Genomic DNA, 6,000 nt, shown 5'->3' with positions numbered 1-6,000 from the left:
CCGCTACGCACCGCCGCCCCAATTTCGCAGAGAGCACATGTTTCCGCAATGTTGCCTAACTACGTACAAATGCGTCGACGTAATAACGGGGTCATTACCGCCGGCGCCGTCAGGCATTCCAGAAACGCCGAAGCACCATTAATAAGTATACGCACAGCGAAGTGGACGACGCGTGCAGACAGGATGGCCGCTTCGCCGACGCCCGGGGCAAGTATAGTTGAGTTAGATTAACGGAATAACGTCCAGGAAAACGAAAACATATACTCGCAAATGGGTACCCGTGTATATATAGTATAGCTGTAGTGACCGAACAGCGCACCGTAAATCGTCCGGAACAAATGGACGAGGAATTCGGCGAATGGCGCGCTCGAGCATCTTCGTCGAGTGCGTGAATAAATGACGCCTCGAAAACGCTTCAAATGCGAGCCTTAGTACATACAGTCTGAAAGAGCGGGCCCGTCTTGGTTGGTTCTGCTGGCGGAACACCGCTCGCGCATCGGTCGTTCAAATGAACTCGGGGATTTCAACACTCTTCGCGATTTAAGTCCGAAGAGAACATGAAAAAAAAGGCCCCCGTGAACCGAGTGCACAAAAAGGTTCCACTACTGCCTAGGAATGGCTAAGGCTCGTATACGGTGACGGTCTTTAAGGATTCGCCCTCGCTCCTTCAATTGGCAGCTATCCGCCTACTCAACTTGATATTTTATTCAATTTTTGATGGAAAGAAGAAGGTGCTCTTTTAATAAATCTCTGATAGGTTCGCTCCGCGGCACGCCCACAATATGCTAGTCTAATGAATGGGTACAGTGGCAAACGAATTGATATGCGTGCACAGAGCACGTCATCACCACACTCTGCGTTGCGCGTTCGGGCGTGTTTTAAAATTTAAAGATTCACTTAACTAGACGCAACAACTGTAAGATACGCCGACAGAGGAAAGTGCGGGATGCGGTAGGAGGAGGAGGTTTAGAAGGAGGGCGGTAGCGATGAGGGGAGTTATGAGTGTTCCGGACAAATTTCTATCATTACGGGTTGTTTAGCCCATAAAAAGCATGAGAAAAATATTTCCTTCTTTCTTTGTCTTGATCCAAGAGCCTCCACCCCATCAAGAAGCAAAAAAAAAAAAAAAAAGAAAAGAAAAGTAGGTGATCACGACGTTATTGTATACACTATAAAGCGGTTGTAATTGCGTGCAAAGAGAGGAATAACAACCGCCTTTGTATGGTCGTCGGACGCTGCCTTGCGTGTGCAAATTGACAGCTTGAAAATGACCAGCTTTAGACGGCAGGAATAGCTAACTTCACTCCAATCCCCCACATCTCCCTGTTATTTAATCTTTTTTTTTTAATGTTCAAATCAAAGTTCATGAAATGTTAAGTGATTGCGCCGTCACTCGTCATCTGCGCTAACACATTAAAAAGCTCTACTTATATAGATGCATTTATAACAACAACAACAACAACAACCACAGGCACCATCATAAGGGCCACAAGCCGCTTTGGCTCCCCGAATCAGCAGATGTAATCCGTCCTTCGCACGCAAGTGCCGCCACCAAGACGATGCGTCGCCGCAGCGTGGGGGCAGAACTTTTCCGCGCGTTAAAAGGCCACCGCGACGGCATTACGAGAAAGTGCAATTAATACCGCGCACGTGTTCGGCAAGCGAGATGCGGACGAGGCGATCGTCGGCGCTCAGCAACCGCCTCCGCGGAAGCCTCACATGGGACCGTCTTCAGTTCTCTCTCTCTCTCCGAGTTATCATGCATGCGAGTGCAGCAATTTTCAGACATCCCCTGCCGCCTGACTCACACCGTTCGACCTTCAAACACTTGTGATAGCGCGCATATGTGTAATGCGCGTGCGTTCGCGCGCGTACATGGTGCGATTGTGCTATTACAAGTCAGCGCCGGCGTACAAGTACACGTTGGAGTACACGCGCATGTACATCTATACGCTCCCAGAGCTGTACTAAACATATGCGACCTCATCATGCGACAAGAGGGTCTGCTTGTTTCTTTGAGAGCTTGCCTCATAACGCAACGCGGTCGGATCGGCTGACCGCTTTCGACATCGCCTTGCCGAGCGACGCGGGAACTGGCTTTCTTCATCGCGTAAACCGAACGCGACTATGAGTGTACGCGTGAGTCAACGCTAACTGCACACACACGCCCACTTGCTGTAAAGAACGCGGACCTATTGTTCCCACCCCCTCCATTCAATGCGCCATTCCCCACGTGCCTCTTACAACGTTGGAAGGAGACAAGCTTGTTGCTTTCAGCGCATAAAAGTGCTGTCAATTCTAGCTCTCGTGTTCCGAGCAGTAATTCTGTATGCTTCAGCATACTGCAGCCACAAACTGAAAGCGAAGCGCTATAGGGCATTTACAGACACGTCGTAGTAATTCTGCGCAATACTGTACCAACCTACCTAAATTTACAGTCGATGCCACACCCGCATAGCTGAAAACATTTGACTGTTTCATCGATTAGGTCATGATCGCCAGAGCGGGATTGTGGATAAAAAAAAACGAAAGTTATTAGTTCTCCTTCCTCTCTATGAAATACACTTTCATTAAAAACAACACGAACACATGGCAAGGATTCTATTTGATCGATTTTATTCCTTTCTCATCACACGTTGTAAATGGCCGGCGGATCCATGTGATGACAGTGGGCGGAGCGTCACCGTGACCACTGACGAAGAACCAAAATGAATAGCAGTGGAATGAAATCGCCGCTTCGGCCCAGGTAGAGTAAATTTACGAAATTAATTATGCGCGTTATCGAATACAGTAAATCTAGGCAGGTAGGCGTGAGCAGATCTGATGCGGACTATATACGCCAAAAATAAGGCTGTAATAGCTACAAAGCGTGCGAAACTCTTCTGCACTTGGTCGCTGGCGTAGTACAAGTACAAACAGTCACATATACTTTGCCCGGAATAAATGTTCGTTACGTTCATTTTGTTCTCTTTCAACCACCATTCTTATTTTAACAAAAAGTGCTTTTAAAACACTTCCCACTTGAACGCAGCGTCTATAGGAGGTCGCTACTGTCACACCTGTTTCCCTCCTACATCTCCCGATTAATACAGCAAATGGTTAATGATGAGCCGTAATCACAGCGGAAAGCTGTATACAGTCGAAAGCCTCTACAACACAATGACCGGTTCAATGAAGGATTCCCTACGTAGCGGCCACATTACGAGCATTACGGTGCATGACACTCACAACGAAGTCACTTTTATAACGAAGCATTTCGAATGACACGAGCATTTCTTTATTAAAGGGGTCATGAAGCACCCCTTGGGTTTGTTGAAAAAACACATCCTGTGGAAAGCTGACACGGCTATGAACTTCTCTGCCAAATATTACAGTCGTGCGCGCCGCGTAAAGGCCACAAGCGGAGCGCGAAGTTGCCGTTTCCTCAGGCGCCCTCTTTTCAAACAGAGGCCGGTTCTCACTCTCGTCGGTGGGCGGGGCGTCTGCACGTTGACGTCGTGGATCTGCCAGTTTACGTCGCAAGAGACATAGCACGCTTATTGGCCGATAGCCGACGTGACGTAAATCGAGAGCGGCGTTCGGATCAGATGCGCTTCTTGCCACTGCCGCCACTTGCCGGCGCCGCACTCCTCAGTACATGGTAGCCGCACTCACGCGCGCGAATCACAGCGGGAGAGCGATCGCGTTTCATGACGCGCGCTGACGTAACTTCTTTCCCCCGGCCGTGCCATCCCTCCCTGTGCAGCTTCTAGTGCGCTCGTCGGCACGAGAAAAGAGAGAAAGCGCTGAGAGCGTGCGCCAAACCCCCGTAACTCCGCTCATTCTTGACGGATTCGAGAAATTTTTGCGGCAATCGATTCGGGAGGCAGTAAACTCCGATACTGAGGTCATTAGATCATTACTTGGAAAAGTGGTTCATGACCCCTTTAAATGCGCTTGAATGAAACTGCTACACAGCGTAGCGAGCTATACTGGGATGCCCAGACCTATCGGTGGTGGTGGTGCAGACGACCAACTCTGAGAAAACATTAAACAAGACCGGGCGAATATCACGTAACTTGCAGAGGCGTTTATAACAAGTGCGACACAGTCGGTAACATCAGGATGTTTGCCACGTTTTGGTGGAACAAGGCGTCGCAGGATGCTGCCATCAAGCGCTGTTTCCGGCGTCTTTATTACATAGCACGCATATCCGCTATGCTTGAAATTCGCAGCACATGCACGATATATACTCCGAAGGAATGCAACGCCGGCATTGAGACCTTCTGACGGCAACAAGCACGCGGCATATAGACGCGTACACGGTACAATGTAAGGATCCGTTTTTCTTCCGGACGGGCGATGCTCGGGAATACTATACGTGGTTTGACAATTCTTTTATATTTTTTTTTTACTCAGGAGACGGCGCGTGATACGCTTGTCAGGAAGGAACTCTATATCCTCACTGCTGCGCGTGACTATATGCAGGCGGATGCGAGCGGTATGCATTGCCGAAGGAAACGCGAAACGACGCGAGAAATTCGCTCGCGTCAGTGATTCCATAGACTTGAAGAATCGAATAGAGAAGGACGCGAAATCACTCGCTTGCCGCGGATTGATGCAAGAGCTCTAAAAAGAAAGATAGATAGAGAGAGAGAGAGAGAGAGAAAGCGCACGCACGCGCTTTCGAAGAAGGAATGAAGTATACAGGAGATCCCATTACTGCTCGACGAACCTCCTTGATGACATTGGTGTATAGAGACACTTGTGCACGTAGAAACGTAACAGAGACGGAGAGAGGGCAAAAAGAGCAAACGAAAGCATATGAAAGAAGAAAAGTACGTAGGCTTCAATTTCCACGGCTCACTATACACTGTAAACGAAAATTAGCCGAGATGGGAGCTTTTCCAGCATATGAGCCCCTAAAACCCCCATGCCCCAATCATTTACTCCGTGGTAGCGGGGTGAAGTCGGCACATGTCGTCGTAAAACGCCCCTTGCTTAATGAGGGAGTTTATGAACGACATGACCTTGTTAAACTCCCCACGGAGTTTTAGATCACGTGATTAGAAACTCCCTATGGGAGGTTTAAAAAGTACTTTTGGTCGTGACGTGCGTGTCACGTGGTTAGAAACTCCCTATGGGAGTTTTAGAAACCATTTTTGGTCGTGATGTGCGTGCGTGTGTGAATGTGCGTGTGTGTACGGGCATCTGTTTGCAGCGACGATTTGCAGCGAGGATTTGCAACGGCCGGTTGGTTTGTGTAGACGTGTAGGACTATTTTCTCCACTGAACCGTTCTGGTCAGAGACAAGTTCAACTCGCGCCAGCGTCCGACCGCGAACACATCGAGCTGGCTGTCCCGTGTTTATTCTCCCGTCAAGCGGCAATGCCCATGCACACGAGTGCAAGCCTCCGACACGCCACGGATACCTTGCTTCAACGTGCCGAGTTACGAAGAAGTGCGAAGAATAATTTCATCGGTAACAAAAGTAAGCTGTTGCGATCGTCAGCGGGTTGTTTCTGGAGTTTCACCGGCTAAAACTTCGAAGCAGTAAGAAGTAGGCTTCGCTACGTCGTCGGCATCAAGCCGGCCGGCGGCCGGTGTGAGAGCTGCGCCGGCGACGCGCTCGCTCCGACCACCGGCAACGCTTGCTTCTCGGAGTGTCACCGAAACGATGTTTCACCGGCTGCAACTTCTAAGCGGTAAGAAGGCTTCGCTACGTCGTCGGTACCAAGCCGGCGACGTAGCGAACTCGCACCGCCACACCGGTCGCCGTGGTGAGTTCTACGAGCTCGCACCGGCCACCGGTTAAGCAAAGAATATGTTTCACAGAAAATAAAAGCTGCTGGAATGAGTAAGTTTAAATTGTCTCTTTGTGCCATGCAACCACCGTTGTCAAACGTTAGCGAGAAGGCGAGCGCCGATACGAGATAGATTGAACCAACATGCGGCCGCCGCTGCACTGCGAGCAACAGGAACCGCGACTACGAGCCGTCTCGTTCGTTGTAAGTGCATCGC

Source organism: Rhipicephalus sanguineus, chromosome 3 (assembly GCF_013339695.2).
Source record: "Rhipicephalus sanguineus isolate Rsan-2018 chromosome 3, BIME_Rsan_1.4, whole genome shotgun sequence".
NCBI classification, from domain to species: Eukaryota; Metazoa; Arthropoda; class Arachnida; order Ixodida; family Ixodidae; genus Rhipicephalus; species Rhipicephalus sanguineus.
Note: the sequence above shows the minus strand (reverse complement) of the source record.